This window comes from Mytilus galloprovincialis, chromosome 3 (assembly GCF_965363235.1).
Source record: "Mytilus galloprovincialis chromosome 3, xbMytGall1.hap1.1, whole genome shotgun sequence".
Taxonomy (NCBI): Eukaryota; Metazoa; Mollusca; class Bivalvia; order Mytilida; family Mytilidae; genus Mytilus; species Mytilus galloprovincialis.
This window is the reverse complement of record NC_134840.1, coordinates 97,269,520-97,287,266: the sequence shown is the minus strand read 5'-3', so window position 1 is coordinate 97,287,266 and position 17,747 is coordinate 97,269,520.

Below are 17,747 nucleotides of genomic sequence, written 5' to 3'. Positions count from 1 at the left end.
TAAAAGTAAAAAATAAAATAAAAAATTCTTACAATATTTTTTTTTTTTTAAATTCTTGCACATTTGACTCTGTAAATACTTTTCATCTTGCAAATGTAAATTGTCCTGAATAAAACAATGTTTTGCTCATTTGTGTTTCTTTACTAGAATATTAAGGTTATTTGATGCACAAAATAGGGTGCATTAGTGTTCTAGTTGTCCTCCATACTATATTTTATCTTTGCACCGGAAAGAGGTTAATAAACAAAACAATGGCGGATGGTGATCGCCGATTTTCAATCATTTATTGAACTGAATAAACTAGACATTTGGGTAACATATTATGCATCATTGTAAAGCTAAATATCTGAATTTTATTTGTTTGAATCATATTTGTTCCGTCTAGCTCGACCGCCAGTTGGATTTGAAGAATAACATTATGACCACCGGAATGGGGTTAAACCAGTATATATAAGTCTACATTATTTAACTGATGTCTAATAAGAGGGGGGATAGGACCTTTATCGGGACTCCGGGATCGGGTGTTTTTTAAGCTCGGGATTTCGGGATTGACCCTTTCGGGATCCGGGAATCTTTTTTTTCGGATTTCGGGATGTCGGGATTTGCTTTATTTTAATTCGGGACCTCGGGATTTCGTTTTTTCAAGTCTGGAATTTCGGGATCAAGACCCCTCCTATTCCCCCTCTAATAAGATGACTCAACTTTTCCTCTTATTCTCCCTCTATTTTTGAAACCTGCATACCAAATGAAAGGGCATTTGCTCCCCTTGAACAATATTTGGCCCCTTCCCTGTCATTTCCCTTCAAATTAGTTCGAGATTACTCTGACGTCCAATGGCAAAATGCCAAAATCGATGGGTCACTGTGAAAACTGTTAAAATATGGAAAAATAAAGATTGGCAGGTAGGTGAAACTTGCATAAATGAAGAGATAAATGAAAAATGAACAGATTGGTGCCCGATTTATATAACTCCATGGCCGTCAGTCGGCATCATCTATTTTGGGTGGGCAAATATCCACTTTTTGATATGGGACGAGCTCTGACGTCCCACGACCCCAGCTTGTCTGGCAAAACAGCCGTTGGACGTCAGAGTAATCTCGGACTACTTTTAAATTTGCTCAAAAGTCATAGTCCATTTACAGAAACGGCTGATTTGTGATTTTACCATCTTAACTGCAATTTTCATATTGAACACATTTGACCATTCAGTATGAGTTCCCATGTATTTTTGTCTTATATGAAGGAGGTTTTAGGTCATGTTTTCCTAAACACCTTATTGCTATTTGTCTGTCTGGATTGTTAAAACCACAAAATCAAATATCGATGAATATGCAAGTTTTCAACAATCCAGGAGAATTGACATCCACGAAAAATATAGGAATCCACAGTAAGATTTAGGTTTTGATAAATTTTGGAAATGACATTAGGAAGTTATAAAACTTCATTCTTTGAATGAGGGGGAGGACAGGGGGTACCCTTCTCCCTTCTCCCACCCCTCTTCTCCTTTCTCCTACCCCCATTCTCCTTTCTCCCATTAGAATAAAACATCTCCTTTTGAGATATTTTTTCTTGAAATATTAGAAAATTTTTTAAAAGTAGAGATATTTTATTTTTTCTCCTTTCTCCAACTTTTTCTCCTTTCTCCAAGCCTTCCTCTCCTTTCTCCTACCTACTTTCTCCTTTCTCCCATCCCCTTTCTCCTTTCTCCTACCCCCTTTCTCCCTTACCCCTGTCCTCCCCCTCTTGAATATGTTTCAAGCATATTACATGCATGCTCAGCACCGCTTTTTATTTGGAATTTTATAATTTATGTCTTAAAATTCGGGTTTTTTCTATTATAAAAATAGGTGGATTTTCAAGTTAATGAGAAAAATGCTTTGTTCACTAATTCAGCAATGCTTTAACTGTTGTGAATGTGAGCTCCCTTCGGCTATTATTAGAATCTAGATTTACATCATTCATTTTCAATGTAAGAGTTCTCCTTTCATTCAAAAGGTAAATTTCCATGTTTGCTGGTCACTTGACTAGAAACTGCATTCAGTGATATTGTTTGTCTCAATTTACGCCTGAATTTCAGATTTTTCCGAATTACCAATCACTAAAATAAATGTTATTTAATACGTATTAAATACATGTAGCATTGTATGTAACTATCATATTCATGTTTTTATTTGACATTATGAAAGTACTATTGAGATCCAGGATTCTGACTTGAATAAACAGTGTTTGTAACACACATGGTTTTATCCGTTTCTTTCCCTTCCCTTAAACGTATCTTTCAGTTTGAAACTACCTGACAATCATACTGAGTTCACACCTAATTTGAATTGGATTGACATTTACTAATTTGAATTAGTTTAATTCACATTTGAAACGGTTTACATTAACAAACACATAGTTCAAATGCGAATCGAATGCAAGTGAATTGTTTGTCTATCTATGGTCAACATGTTGGGGTATGACTATACCGCTTTTACCAATTTTAAGAAACATTGTTGAATTTTATTTATGGAAGCTTACTTTTCATTTATATAAATTTAAGATTAATATTTCTGAGGTTATGGATTGTCTCTACTTATAAAAGGGGAGGATTCCAAGTTATTTACAGTGGCGGATCCAGAAATTTTCATAAGTGGGGGCCCACTGACTGACCTAAGAGGGGGCCCGCTCCAGTCACGCTTCAGTGATTCCCTATATAAGCAACCAAATTTTTTCCCAAAAAGGGGGGGCCCGGGCCCCCTGCCCCCCCCCCCCCTAAATCCGCCTCTGATTTAATATATTTAATTAAATTGTATTCAGGCGCATAGCTCCCTATATGCCAACACGCAACTGCGTGCATATCAATTCAGCATGCAAAAAAAATGTCAAAATAAAAATTTATAGCATTTGGCATGCAAAAAAAAATGTCAAAATAAAAAATTTATAGCATTCAGTATGCAAAAAAAATAAATAAATTTTTTTTTTTAAAGGAAACACAAATATGTTGTTTATAATAAAAAAATCATTTGAAAATTGTATGTTTTTCGAATATCATAAAAACAGTTGTGAAAATGAATAATCAGTCCCTTGCTTTAATGAAAAATCTTGCTTCACTAGTGCAGAAAATGAATAATTTGTCCTCTTAGATTACAAAAATAAATAACCGATCAAAAACAAATCCACCTGCCCCTCCCCCAGAATATCAAATGGTCGACCCCTAAGTCTATAGGATTTTTTTCTGCAACAAGTGCCTCAAACCATGTATTAAGATTTTTGGATAAAGGACCACAATAGGTAAAAGTCCAATTTAATATTAAATGTTTTAAGTTCTTAGACTACATTCATTCTGTGTCAGAAACCTATTCTGTTTTGACTATTTGATCACAATCCAAATTCAGAGCTGTATCAGGCTTTAATGTTGTGTCCATACTTGCCCCAACTGTTCAGGGTTCGGCCTCTGCTGTAGTATCAAGCTGCGCCCTGTGGAGCATCTGGTTTATTTGAAGGGAAGATGTTCCCGACCTCTTTATTTGTGGAATTGTGAATCAGGCCATTTCTCTTCTCAATTTTATTAATGTATACTTTTCATGTTGGGACAGTTTCCCTCATTTTTGAAGGCTGTATGGTTGCCTATAATTGCTTTGTCATTTGAACATTTGTGGGTAGTTGTCTTATTGGCAATCTTATTACATATTTTAATTTTTATACGTATCCATCCTTCAGAAAAGTTGTTCCAAATGTAATGAATCCCCTCCAGGCTTGCCTTTATCTTCATTGGAACAATTTTTGGGATACGATTGCTTTCAAGCAATCTGTAGACTTATACTGGTGGCTCAGAGCATTGCCCTCACGTCAATCGTTTTATTCTAAACATTAAGGAACATCTCAGATTCTTATGATTGTCTTGCTTTAAAGGTAAAAACAAACAAAGGGATTGAACTTTAACAACTTTCCTATAATGTTCTTTTCATAATCTTCATGTTTGATAATTCCCTTGACTTATATGCGTGTTTTTAACAACACGGAAAATCAGAATTACGCAGTATTTATATTTAGTGTTTTTCTAAATTTAGAAACACGTTAGAGGGAATTCCCAGTTTGATAAAATGCGAGAGTTCTCTGAATTTCGATAAATCTATTTCTGTCATATAAGAACTGAAGTGGAGTTTTTCTTATATTTTACCTTTATGAAACTGATATTTGAGATTGTACTTCCATAAAAAAATAGAGAACTATCTAGGTCGTTTAATAAACATTTAATATACGTTCTTGCTCCAGGTTTTTTTTGGAAATTATGCGCATGCGTATAGTTTTCTTGACTTTGAGGGGTTTTCGATTGAATGGTTGCTCTGGATTCCCCAATCAATTAATTAATTTTAAACTCATGGGATCTTTTCTATGTATGTCTGCTATTGAAGGTTATTATTGTTGCATAATTTTAAATCATATGCATCATTTAAATGAAAATAAATATAGTCCACATCGTAGAACACCCCTTCAGGCAAAATGGAGTCTTCCATATTATTGTTTCCAATTGTCTCCCTTCTGGAAGCAACTTCCGTGAATTCTGAATTAAAACAATACGTCGAGTATTAGCTCGTTCTGTCAATAAAGTGTATTATATTAAAAATGATCGAAATTTAAACCGATAAATGTGTACGGAAAGGAGTCATGATCACTGACCGAAAGGAAATTAAATATTTAAAGAGTTAGGAATGGGGTTCCTCCTAGAATTAACGTAGGAAAATAGGTGATAAGATACGAAGTGAAATACCTTCTCTCACTCTGAGTCTCAGTGACTGCTGTGGAAAGTAAACTTGGAATTGATAGTACAAAAATAAAACACAATAGGCCTAATCGCATTGTTCATACACTTTTATCCGGGATTGGCTATTTTGTAACTATTTTACATGTGCAGTTGAATTAGTTTTGAAAATAATATTATCCAGCTACATGTATACATGTACATGTGTCAACGAAACAACGGCAATCGTATCCGTCAGAGAAATCTGCTCTTTGATTTTTTTGGGGGGAGGGTTCCAAACCTGTTGTTTATAAGTTGCAAATCAGGCCATTACATTAATTGTTGCTTACTTAACATGTCTAGACTGTTTTTTTCTCACTTATTAAGGCTGTATGGTTGCCTATAATTACTTTGTTATTTTAACCTCTGGAAAGCTGTCTCATTGGAAATTATACCATATATATACAGATTTTTATATGGATTGTAGACCTGAAAAAGATTTTCAAAGTTGAATATGCTGCAAACTTCAAACAACCTACTACTTATTTACCATGCATGTCTATCATGAAACTTTTGATCAGAACTATATATAAGTGATTTCACCATTTCTTCATATGTGTACCACTATCAATCAACAGAACAAATGCAAATTATTTTTTTAATATTTGCATATGGTTTCCTTTAATTTCTCACATCTATTTTATTTGAATTTAGGGAAATAAGTATTATGTATATAAACAAATCTCATGTCGATATATAACATGTACAACAATCAAACATCAACCCACACCAAACTGGCTGTAGTTGAAAAACATCAAAAGGGAAAATACAGTGAAATCTGGAGAATTTATATTATCACATATACATGCATTTGAAATATATTTAAAATATTTTTTTCAAATTTTTTAGTTTTAGGTTCCAACTAGCTACCATATTAGAAAACTGGGATTTAAATGCTAGTCTATTAGAGGGATATTTCCAGTGGCGAATCCAGAAATTTTCATAAGTGCGGGCCCACTGACTGCCTAAGAGAGGGCCCACTCTGATCATGCTCCAGTGGTCCTCTAAATAATCAACCATATTTTTCCAGACAGGGGGGGGGCCTCTTAATTCGCCTTTGATTTCATTGGTTGTAATTTTATTTTATCATGAATTAGATTTGAACAGGACTTGGGGAATGAAGGTAAAGACTGAATGTCAGTTTTAGTCTTATATATGTACTTTAATTTTAGTCTTACATGTATTTATGTGTACATATATCACTGATTCAGTGGTGATGGTGAATAGCTATATATAGACACTGACAAGTCTTGGATAACATTTTATAGTTTTGAATGTTTCTTCATCAGTTTACTAAAATTAGGTGGAGGTATGTTTTTATTTCCAACAGAGGGCACTCATGCTCAACCTATATCAGTTTGTGCATGAAGCGATTGATAGTTGCCAGACACTGAATGATTATACCTCAAATTTGTGTAAGTTTTAACCTATGCATATGTTGTGTACAAGTTGTAATGTTGTACAAATTATAATTTGTACAGAATTTTTGTACAAGTTATCAGTGTTTTATGACCTGCTGAACAAAAATGGACGATGCAAGCACACAGTCTTTTGCTTCGCATATTTCTGTCAATTTTTCACAACTTCATGATACAGTCTAATACTGAGCATTGATACAAAAACATTATAAGACCTCACAAAGATTTTGTATAGATATGATTATGGCATAAGGAAAAAAATAAAATTAGAATTTAAACGATTCAGGTATCCTCATTTCCAGTTTGAAGGCAAAGAGAATAGCACTAAATGTTAGGTTGACGTATATTTTTTTGAATTTAAAACATAACACTGGTACATTTTATAAGTTAAACCTGTATCACCTGTTGCAAGAAGGTAGGTGTCAAAAAACTTATAACTTGTACAAAAACCCTGTACAAATTATAATTTGTACAAACTTACATCTTGTACACAACACATATATACTTTAAATACGATAAAAAAAAAATCATGTCTTTTTCAGGACTTCTGATCCAACCATGTAGAATGGCATGTTATTGAGATATGGTTCTGGTTGATGGATGTTCACGAAGGACCTGTAGTACAAAGTATATCACTGGATTGAGCTCTCTGTCTAAGTGTATTATTAAAGTGCTTTGCTTTGAGCTCGGTTCATTGTTATGCAATTCAATCTTTGTGAAGTAAAGATTTTACAGACAACTCTCATGTACAAGGATGTCTCCATGTATTATCATTTCTATGTACAATGTAAGTAACAGGGAGATAAAAGCATTTTATTTTTTGTTTGAACCAAACATTATTTGTCCATTGACCAAATTTGTTTTGCTTTCACCAGCTTTGAAGGAGATATTATCAAAGAATTGATAGAAAACAGCACAGAAGCTTACTTTCTAGCTCATCAGGCCCAAGCATCATGTTAGGCATTGTCATTACTTAAATCCAATAAATTTCTTCTAATCTGAGGATCAATTCAACATTTTAAAGTGTTTTACTAATGATACTGACAAGCCACCACAAAGATATACTGAGTGCCAATGAAAACGCAACACTTTTGTTTTTCAAAAAAGTCTGATAATTTTTATTTATTTTATATTAGAACTTTGTAAAGTTGGTTGAAAATGACTTTAAAGACAATTGTCGACAACTTTACGGTTGGGTGATTTTTTGAACAAATGCGAAGTAAGGGTTATTTTGAAAGGACATAAACCGAGTTAACCGCTTTTCAATATACGCACCATTTTCACGATTTTGTCATTTAAAGCTTGGCTAATGTCATGAATTTTCCCGCCCTTATTGTAAGGAAACTGCAATAAACATCTGAGTAAATGCCAGGACTTTCTGACAACCAGCGACATGCAGTTTCCGGCATGATCCAATGAAGCCTTTCACAGCATACAATTTCGAGAAGACTGTAGCCTCTACAATAACCCAAATCATCCACAAATTCAACAAAAATGGATCAGTTAATGATAAGCCACATCCCGGGGTTCAAAAAGCAAGAAACGCTCAGCAAAACCGATACATTTGGTCTTTAACATATCCGATATCGACTCTGATGGATGTCCAAAGGTCACGAGAGTTCAATGGTAGTCAAGGTAGATCCTCTGAAGCAATTTCAGTAAAGCACCATTTGCAAATTCAACAGTTAAAGAACACCACAGCCGACATCTTAATGGCCGTCTGGCGTAAACATCGAATTCTGTAGACCAAAAATCATTCATTATGTACCAAAAATCGTCAGTGGTGGTTACATAGACGTTTGGCACCCGCCTTGGCCAAAAGTCATGCGTTTCGCCAGATTTAGGTCCGATAGAGCAAATTTTGCATCAGATTTGACATGGTTTAGACGATGAAAACCACCACCAATATCAAAAAGTCAGCTTGAGTTTGCTTTGCGGGACAAGTGGAATAACATTCCTCGAGATCACATTAAACGTCCGGGATGATCAATTCCGCGGCGCTGTCGAGATTGCGCTGCACAACAGGGTTGTAACATTTTTTGTTAGGACTGTGATTTGATGATTCGACATTGGATGTTTCGTTTATCTATTGCGCCCGAAAGATGACAATGAAACATTTTTGTTTGATATCGATCTATTGTTAGAATTTAATGTTGCACTTATTTGCATAGTTTGACAACCCTGCATACCAAGGTATCCACTTCAGGGACTCTAACAAAATGATTCACACAGGCGTTGGTTCACCACATGGAGTTTAATTTGTTATTATTTATGTGTGAACCCCTGCATCCGAAAGGAACCGCCTTGCTACATGCGCCGATCTACAGGCCACCAGCATATACATGGACCAAGGAATATTACATACTTGCGACGAAATAACAACTGATTATGTCCGATACCACCTTAACATCTATAAATGATAGCAGATATAAATGATAGTAGAAGAAATGTACCACGGGCGTCGATCTTAAAGGAACTAGGAATTCACAACCATGCCATTAAACAGACCAACTACTGCAGACGATCCAACATTTATATAGAGTCACCAAAGAATTTAAACAAGGGAGCATTTTTTGACAATTTTATTTTCCATAACGGCGACCATAATCTTCCTATTGTTGCCGACGCGCCAGGAAGTAGTAACCTCCAACAATGGCCAGGTTGGAAGAGAAGCCTTGCGAAGTGGTAGGAACCATGGGAAGTACGTCCAATTAGATACCAAGCCTTTAGAACAATTTTATGTATCATATAATAGTAAAACGAACTCAAGTTACATTGTAAACAAACTTTAATTTTCCTAATTTTCTTAATTTTCTATATTTATCTTATCTATTTATAACTCTGTATTGCTACTTTCACTTTTGATTGTTCTCTCACCATGACGACGTCAAATTGCACCACTTTGAGTACTTCAGGGATTAATATCTGTATAAAAATTGTCCTGATGAAGCCTGCCTTGCAGGCGAAACATGTAGACCATAGCAAATAAAATTGCAGACCATTCGAAGTGTTGTTGTCAATTTTGAGTATTATTGTTAGAATTGTTAATTTTCAAGAACAATTCATTTTGAAAGATCATGATTTCTAATATAAATCTTATTTTTGAAAAACCAAGTGTTGCGTTTTCATTGGCACTCAGTATATATAAATAGAACCATACAAATAGTTAGCAAATACATATGAAAAAAGATGTGATATGATTGCCAATGAGACAATTCTCCACAACAGACCAAAATGACATAGAAATTAACAATTACAGGTCGCCACACACCCTTCAACAATGAGCAAAGCTAATGCAGCATAGTCGGCTATAAAAGGTCTCAAAATGACAATGTGAAACAATTCAAAGGAGAAAAATAACGCTTATTTATGTACAAAAAATAAAGAAAAAACAAATATGTAACGCATAAACAAACGACAACCACTGAATTACAGGCTCCTTATATCATGTTCTCAGATATCATCTCCCAATTTAAAAAAATCACGAAAAATTGAACCTATTATGTGTTGCTCTCCTAGCTATAAAATGTATCCAAAATCAAAGATGTGGAACATATTCTATCATAATCATTTGGTAACTAATGCAATTAGTGTCTCTTCCATGCCTGTCTTGAACATAAAAACTAAACTACATATAAAATAAACAATACTCCTAATGCTCCGGTTGGTTGTCATCGTGCAACACAGTTAATAACACATATAGGAAAATCATAGAACTACATTTATCATAAAACACTCAAACATTCAAACATACTATCCACACTCATCTGTGTCCACACTTGTAAATTACGTAAAATTAGTTCCGATCTGCTAATGCTAACTGCCGGTCCAAGCCCGGAAAAACTTCTATATATTTATTATCAATCTTTGTTCAATTTTCAATAGTCTTATATTCGTAAGAAATGTTCATGTGGTTCTAAAACGTCATGTCGTACTATTTAAAATATAACTTTACTTGAATATCGATAAAAATATTGTGCTAATCAAGTATTCTCTCTAATACATAAAAATAATTACAAAAATATTGATGCGGTAATAAATGGGGTATCCACCCTCTTTTTAGGAAACAACACTGTGTTCCTACTTCAAGAAACTTTTACTAAAATAAGTTGATTTAATTTCAAATGAAAACCATTTGTGGTTTCTTTTTTAATCTTTTTTTTCCAGAAAAATAGAGACTATATTTATCATATATATGAATTCCGTTCTTCTGAAGCGTTTACATTAGTCTTTTTAAGTAATTAGTTATCAAAGGTACCAGGATTATAATTTGATACGCCAGACGCGCGTTTCGTCTACATAAGACTCATCAGTGACGCTCAGATCAAAACAGTTAAAATGCCAAACAAATACAAAGTTGAAGAGCATTGAGGACCAAAAAGAGAGGCGAAGGACATCAAAAGATATTCACGAAATCTTTTTATTAATTTAATTTATAATTTTTTATTTTTCTTCATAGTAAATTTTGAAACTGTATATTAAATCACGGAATTATAAAGTTCGTCATTGGTGCATTAATTATTTTTACCTGGTTATTTACATGGAAACGTGTAAACTTCCGGTCCAATCAAGCGAGCACCTGTTTAGACTTATTCGTGATTTGTTCTCAGTATACCGTTGCAATTCAGTAGCGATGGAGTTAAGAGAACGAAAACCACCAACTTTGAAAGAAAAATTTTCCGATCATTACAAGAACCGAGATTTTACGGTGAAAAAAACACAGATAAACACAATCGGCGTTGCTTTCTTTTGGGGAATGTGGATTTCCATTTTCATTGAAGGCCACATATTGACATTTCAACTGTATGGCGATAACTGGATCAAAACCGGCGTTATATTTGTATTGATTTGGTTTTCGGCTTGGCAATCATTCATTAATTGGTTTGGAACTTATTTGGTTGATGTATCAAAAGTTGATGCTGCGGTTAAGGAAAAACATCACCCTGGAATTCTTGAGACACCGGCAGGCTGGTACAACTGTCCTAATTGTCAGGTAAATTATTATTCTGTTTGTTTATGATTTCACATTTTTTTTAACAATCTGCTCTTAATAATAGCGGTAGTAACAAATTACGCATACATGGATCAATTAAGCGACCCCCCCCCCCCCCAAAAAAAAAAAATTAAAATAAATATATAATTACAAAATGTTTAAGAATAAAACAATAACATAGTCATGGTAAAGTACCTGTTGATGGACATGGGTCCCATTTCGCTACTCAAAAAATGCATTTATAAAGTCATCAACTGCTCACAAGTGCTTTGGTACATTGAACATGATGGAAAAAGAAAAGTTATTGTTTTCACTTAATGTAGTTAATTATTTTTTTGCCATATACTGAACACTAGTACTAAGTTTGCCCTACATTATTTTACTACACATACTTAAAAGCAAGTAGGAAATTGAATATACACTTCAAACAATGTTTTTTTTATCCTACATATACATCCAAGCGCCTGTGCAACTTCTAAAAAAGATAAGATTAAGAAGATATCAAGATTGAAAAAAAAATGATCTCTTAAAGTTGAGATCTGCTTATTAAAACTTAACTCTAGGGAAAATAAAGTAAATAATGCATGTAGCTGCAGCTGAATAATGCAATTTTTCTACATGATCATGATAGAACCTTAATTGATGTGTTGCAGCTCGAAAATGTATATGAGTTTGTTTTTAATACATACGTGTAGCACTGTTGAATAAAATATTTTTTTAACATATAAATTAATTTTTTTCAAAATATAAAAATCTGCAAATTGAAAATCAAATCCCACTATTTATATAGAAGACATTGTTTTTTGAAGAATAAAAATAGCCTCATACATTGACGAAATGTTGAATTTGGTATTGTCCTGTCATAACTTGAATATAAATCATAATACATGTCGACAGATTATTTCTTATTAAACATTTAAAAGTAAAGTATTGTTTGTGTTTACTTTAATCATAACATTAAAAACAAATTACATTGTCCTAATTTAATTACACAGGTAACCATTAAGCATAGACATGTACTAACCCGAATAATTCAGTCGTTATATTCCGCTTACTACATTAACGCCTGAATGCATAGACAATGAAAAATCTTCAATCAACCATTCGGAATTAGCTCGGGATTTACCTATCTCGATAAAATTGAGCTAATTGCTGATTGGTCACCTCTTCTACAGGGCACCAATCAAAATCCAGGATTCGTGAAGAGTTTTTATCGTGTTAGGACTTCAGGCCCTCGCAAGTAGGAGAGATCGATTACGGGGAGGGACTGAATTATTCGGGTTAAGACATGTACATGTAATTAGAAAATTCAGTAAATGTTTCTTTGTTCTCACAAAACAGGTTCAGAGAACTTAATGACAACCATTTAGTTCCACTAATATCATAATAAGAAGAACTAAAAATGTATATGTATTTTTTTTTATTTCCCTTGTTCCCAAATGTTAAGACTCGGACTCAAATGAGCAAAACACAATTATAATAGCATTCAGTTGAAAGCAAATATTTGAGTGATGAATAGATATAAGAAGATATGATTGCCAATAAGACGGCTCTCCGTTCAAGGCATAATTTGTAAAAGTAAACCATTATAGGTCAAGGTAATGTACGGTCTTAGCACATTTTTCGCATTCTAAAGTACACATTTTTTTCAAGATTGAGAAAGCATACCGAGTGTTTTTGTTGACTTCAGGTATTAAGCTTCAAATATTATAAAATAGCTTCATTGTTTTTCAGGTTGATGTCCCACCAAGATCGTTCCACTGCAAGTACTGTAACAAGTGTGTTCTGAAAAGAGATCACCACTGCTTCTTCACCAATTCCTGTATTGGATTCTATAATGAAAGATTCTTCATTATAATGTGTATATCACTTATCTGGTGCAATGCATTCGCCTCGTTCCTACAAGTTACCTACCTCAACCAAACAATACCGCTGTCTCTTTTTGGTATCCTTAATTATTTTGCGCCAGTTGCATTTTTCCAGATGTTATTCGGGAACATGACATTCTTCCAGTTTTTCTTAACACTTCATTTATTTTTCACGGTTGGATGTTTTTTCAGTGCTATATTTTTCACATATTATCATTTATTCCTGATCTGTTACGGTATGACCTCATTTGAGAGTACTAAGAAAATGAACATTTATTCACACGACACCGTCTTGGATAATTTAAGATCTGTATTTGGCGCATTGCGCTGGATTCCTCTGCAATTCATATTTCCTTTTAGAGTGGATCAAATTGACGATGGAGTGAATTGGAACATCAGGAAGCGAGTCAAGGGGAATTGACCTTTGGATAAGGGAGATAACTCTTAAAGATCACAGATGCGTTTGTGTCAACCATTCTCATAACTTTATTTATTGTAAGCTTCTAAGTAACATAGATTATGTTACTGCTGTTTCATATATATTACTTACTTACTATATATGCTTAGAAGCATTGAAAAACTGCCTATCACAAGCACATAAATGATTGCAAGAGTTATCTCCTATTAACCTTTGGCTTCCCCTTTAAAAAAAACTAAACTTTGCTCAGAGTCAAGTACATTGTGCATAATATGAATGTGTTCGAACAGTCCCAATATGGCTCATTTTCTACAGTCGTGTTCAGCTATGAAGTCATTGACCATTAAGGATGTAATATTTATTTATCAATCTGTTTAATTTATTTGTATAGATGATCGTGCATTTTAATAATTTTGGTTAATAAACTCAATGAATATTTTTGTGTGTACCTCTTTAAAAAAAAATGAAAAAAAAGATTTAGTCTGATTGCCAACTATCCCCCATATACCAAATTACGTAGGTGTTATATTTAGAAACGTATGGCCTTCAATAATGAGCATAACACCATATCACATATCAAGCAATTGCAGGCCACTAAATGAAAAAAAAAATGTACAAAAATAAACAATTAAAAAAGGAGAAGCGACGAGCCTGATGAATGTACATGCACATGTAACAGTAAACGATAAAATTATTTCGCATACAGCAATCTACAAATGACAACCACAAAATTACAACGGTTTCGGGTACATGCATAATGTGGTGGGGTAAACCCTATTTGCATGCGGTGCCCAACCCTCCCTTAACTAGGGAATGTGGTAGTACAGCAAAACATAAAAATCAGTTGAAAATGACTCGATTTTTAACGATACAAAGCACAAAAACAAACAACGAAAGGACTAAGGTCACAAAGAGCTGATCTGAGAATACTCGCAGCGCTAGCTATTACAATTGCTAGTTCAAACTAAAAAAAACAAGTAACAAAAAGGCATGTATCAAATACAAAATAAGTCAATGCACATCATGGATTCAGCGTAAATATTTTATAACAGTCCGAGAAAACTATAACCAAAAGTCACCGATCGAAATTAAAGGCGAAAACGATTAATTTTTCGTTGAAAATATCAACTGAACATGGGAACAGTATATTTAATCTTTAATATTTATGTTCTTGACTGAACTGTCGAATGAAATGTGTCTCACCTGCAAGTAGTTTTGCTAGGACAGCATTTAAATGCCATGCACACATTTTTTGTAAGCTATGCAGAAATTTGAGTTAATTGTTCATGACTGGAGACGTTGACAAACAGTATCCATGGAAACGAGATGTGCAATCGTTTTTAAAAACAAAACATCGTTGACTTGCCATTTACAGTTCCCCATAAAATTATAAAATCACATACTTTTACATCTAGAAGTCCATGGAAAAGTGTAGTCAATTAGCCATGACCGGGACAATAATTACTATCTATGGAAATGGAAAAATCAATTTGAAAACGAATGCCATATTGGGTAATAAAACAGAATAGAATGCACAACTTCCAGTGGAAAATATTACATGTACATTTGGAATGATGGCATGCAGTGATTAGAATAGAATAGCAAATATTATTTTAAGTCGGGTTACATGGAATAATTCAAACATAATCTGTGTAGAGTTTTATTTCCGACATTAATAACAATAACAACACATACAATATTAAGACATGGGACATTTTGAACATATGCAGCATACACAATAGACAATACAAAGCCAGCTATATTGCATACTAAGCAAAAAGTTCATATGTATAAAAGCAAGCACCAACAAGTAAAGCACTAAACTAGATTATAGGCACATGCAAAGCAAACCGTAATAAATAACCTAAACTAGTTCTAAAAACTGCATGGAAAACATAAAAAAATCAAAAGCTTTAAGATTTTCTGGAGCCACATCTGCATGAGTTGCTTTTCCAGTTGTTGATCATACTTTTAAACTGGTTCAGGTTCGACTGCGCACATATCGCGTCAGCTTATTCCAGCTCATTTCAGAGCGATTAATTCTACTTTGTTAATGATGTGCGCTGCATCTGATACAAGTTTCAAAATCGTCAAGCATGCCACAGGTACATGTATTGTCAGCCATTGAAAAAAGTAAAATCACAAAAATACTGAACTCAGAGGAAAATCAATTCGGAAAGTCCATAATCACATGGCAAAATCAAATAACAAAACGCATCAAAAACGAATGGACAAGAACTGTCATATTCCTGACTTGGTACAGGCATTTTCAAATGTAGAAAATGGTGGATTGAATCTGGTTTTATAGCTAGCTAAACCTCTCACTTGTATGACAGTCGTATCACATTCCAGTATATTGTCACCGATGCTTGAACAAAACAAACAGACACAATATTTAAAAATGTCAAAAATAGGGGTACAGCAGTCAACATTGTGTTATCATATTAATCACTATAAAAACAACAAATGTAACGAAGAAGCACACATCAAATTAACATCCTCATTTTGATTATATTATACGATTTTATTTGTCTATGTAAAATGCACCCATCAAGGAAGGAGGGTTTTGAGTACTGGTGTAAAATTGCGCGTTTGAAATTCGCACAGGTAGACATGAAATAACTTTGTCGTTCAAAGTATGACGGGATACATAAATACAGTCACGTAAAATAGATATAACAAAAACTGACTAAACAGTATAAAGTAATAATAAATAAAATAATAGTGTGGTTCAAAGTATGACGGGATATATAAGTACAGAGTCACGTCAAATGTATATCACAAAAAAAGTGGGTTAACACGCTTCAGGAAAGCATACTGCCACAAGCAAGAAAGCGTGTATAAAATTAAAACTTTAAGAAAAATTGTAGATATCGATACAACTTTATCCCAGTTAAAAAAGTGTAATGGTTTTTGAAATTATCTTTTTATCAATGCGATATGGGTATAGGTATTGGAAACAGGGCTAGTTTGTGCTCCTACATCAGACTTTCTTGCTAACCCTTCCATGACGTCCCATTTGACCTGTGTTAGTTCGGGCAAATTTACACGTAATCTTGTTCCTACTGGAGCCCCCATTTTCATTAGCTTTTATCAATAAATATCATTAACACATACATAAACAAGAATGTGTCCCCAGTACACGGATGCCCCATCCGCACTATCATTTACTATGTTCAGTGGACCGTAAATATGGGGAGTTTCAAGTTGATTGGACTTCAAATTCATCAAAAACAACCTTGACCAAAAACTTTAATCTGAAGCGGGACAGACGGACGAACGAACGGACGTACAGACCAGAAAACATAATGCCCACAAATTGGCCATAAAAATACAACCATTTATCGGTGTGTGTGTGTGTGTGTGTGTGTGTGAAACAACAAAAATCGTTTCCGACTTGATTGTAATTGGTTTGTCAATTGAGTTCAAAATGATAAGCAAAGACTCATATTATTCAATAAAATTTTCATTAAAGGGCACTACCTCTTTTAATACAAATTACCAACGGTTTTAGCAATAGGACTTTTTTGCTGATCAATCTTGTCTAATGGATCGTTTTCTGTCTTCTAAATCTTCTCTATTTTTATGATGAAAATTATAGAAAATGTGTAAGTTGGACTGTCCATTAAATAGTTAAATACAAAATTAAATTAAAAAAATGTAAATTTTTTCTTTAGATGTTATTTCTCTTCTTGAAAATTACCTTCTGTCTAAGATACATAATTATACCAATCCATGAAGGTTAAAAATTTATTATGTCGAGAAAGTCCATCTATCGGAAAAAATACTGAAAATCTTCAAAAGTTAGCTTTAAACATTATCTCTTAATCAGAAAAAAAGCTTCTGCCAAAATTTCAGAAAGTTTGACAAAGCAATTGATGTGTACCAAACGTTAAACTTAAGACTGCTTCTACTTTTTCAATACATTGTAACTTGGATGGAGTGTGATCTCATTGACACTCATAAACCTGAGAATGGAAATGGGGAATGTGTCAAAGAGACAACAATCCAACCAAAGAGCAGAAAACAGCTGAAGGCCACAAATGGGTCTTCAATACAGCGAGAAAATCCTGCGGGCTTCCGCTGGCCCCTAAACAAAAAATATGTACCATTTCAGTGATAATGGACGTCATACTTAACTCCGAAATATATATAAAAAAAAAAAAAAAAAAAAAAAAAAAAAACTGAAAATAACAAGAGCTGTCAGAACTACAGTAAAAGCAAAAGTTACAATCATCAATATCAACTTGACCTTTATTTTTGTTAA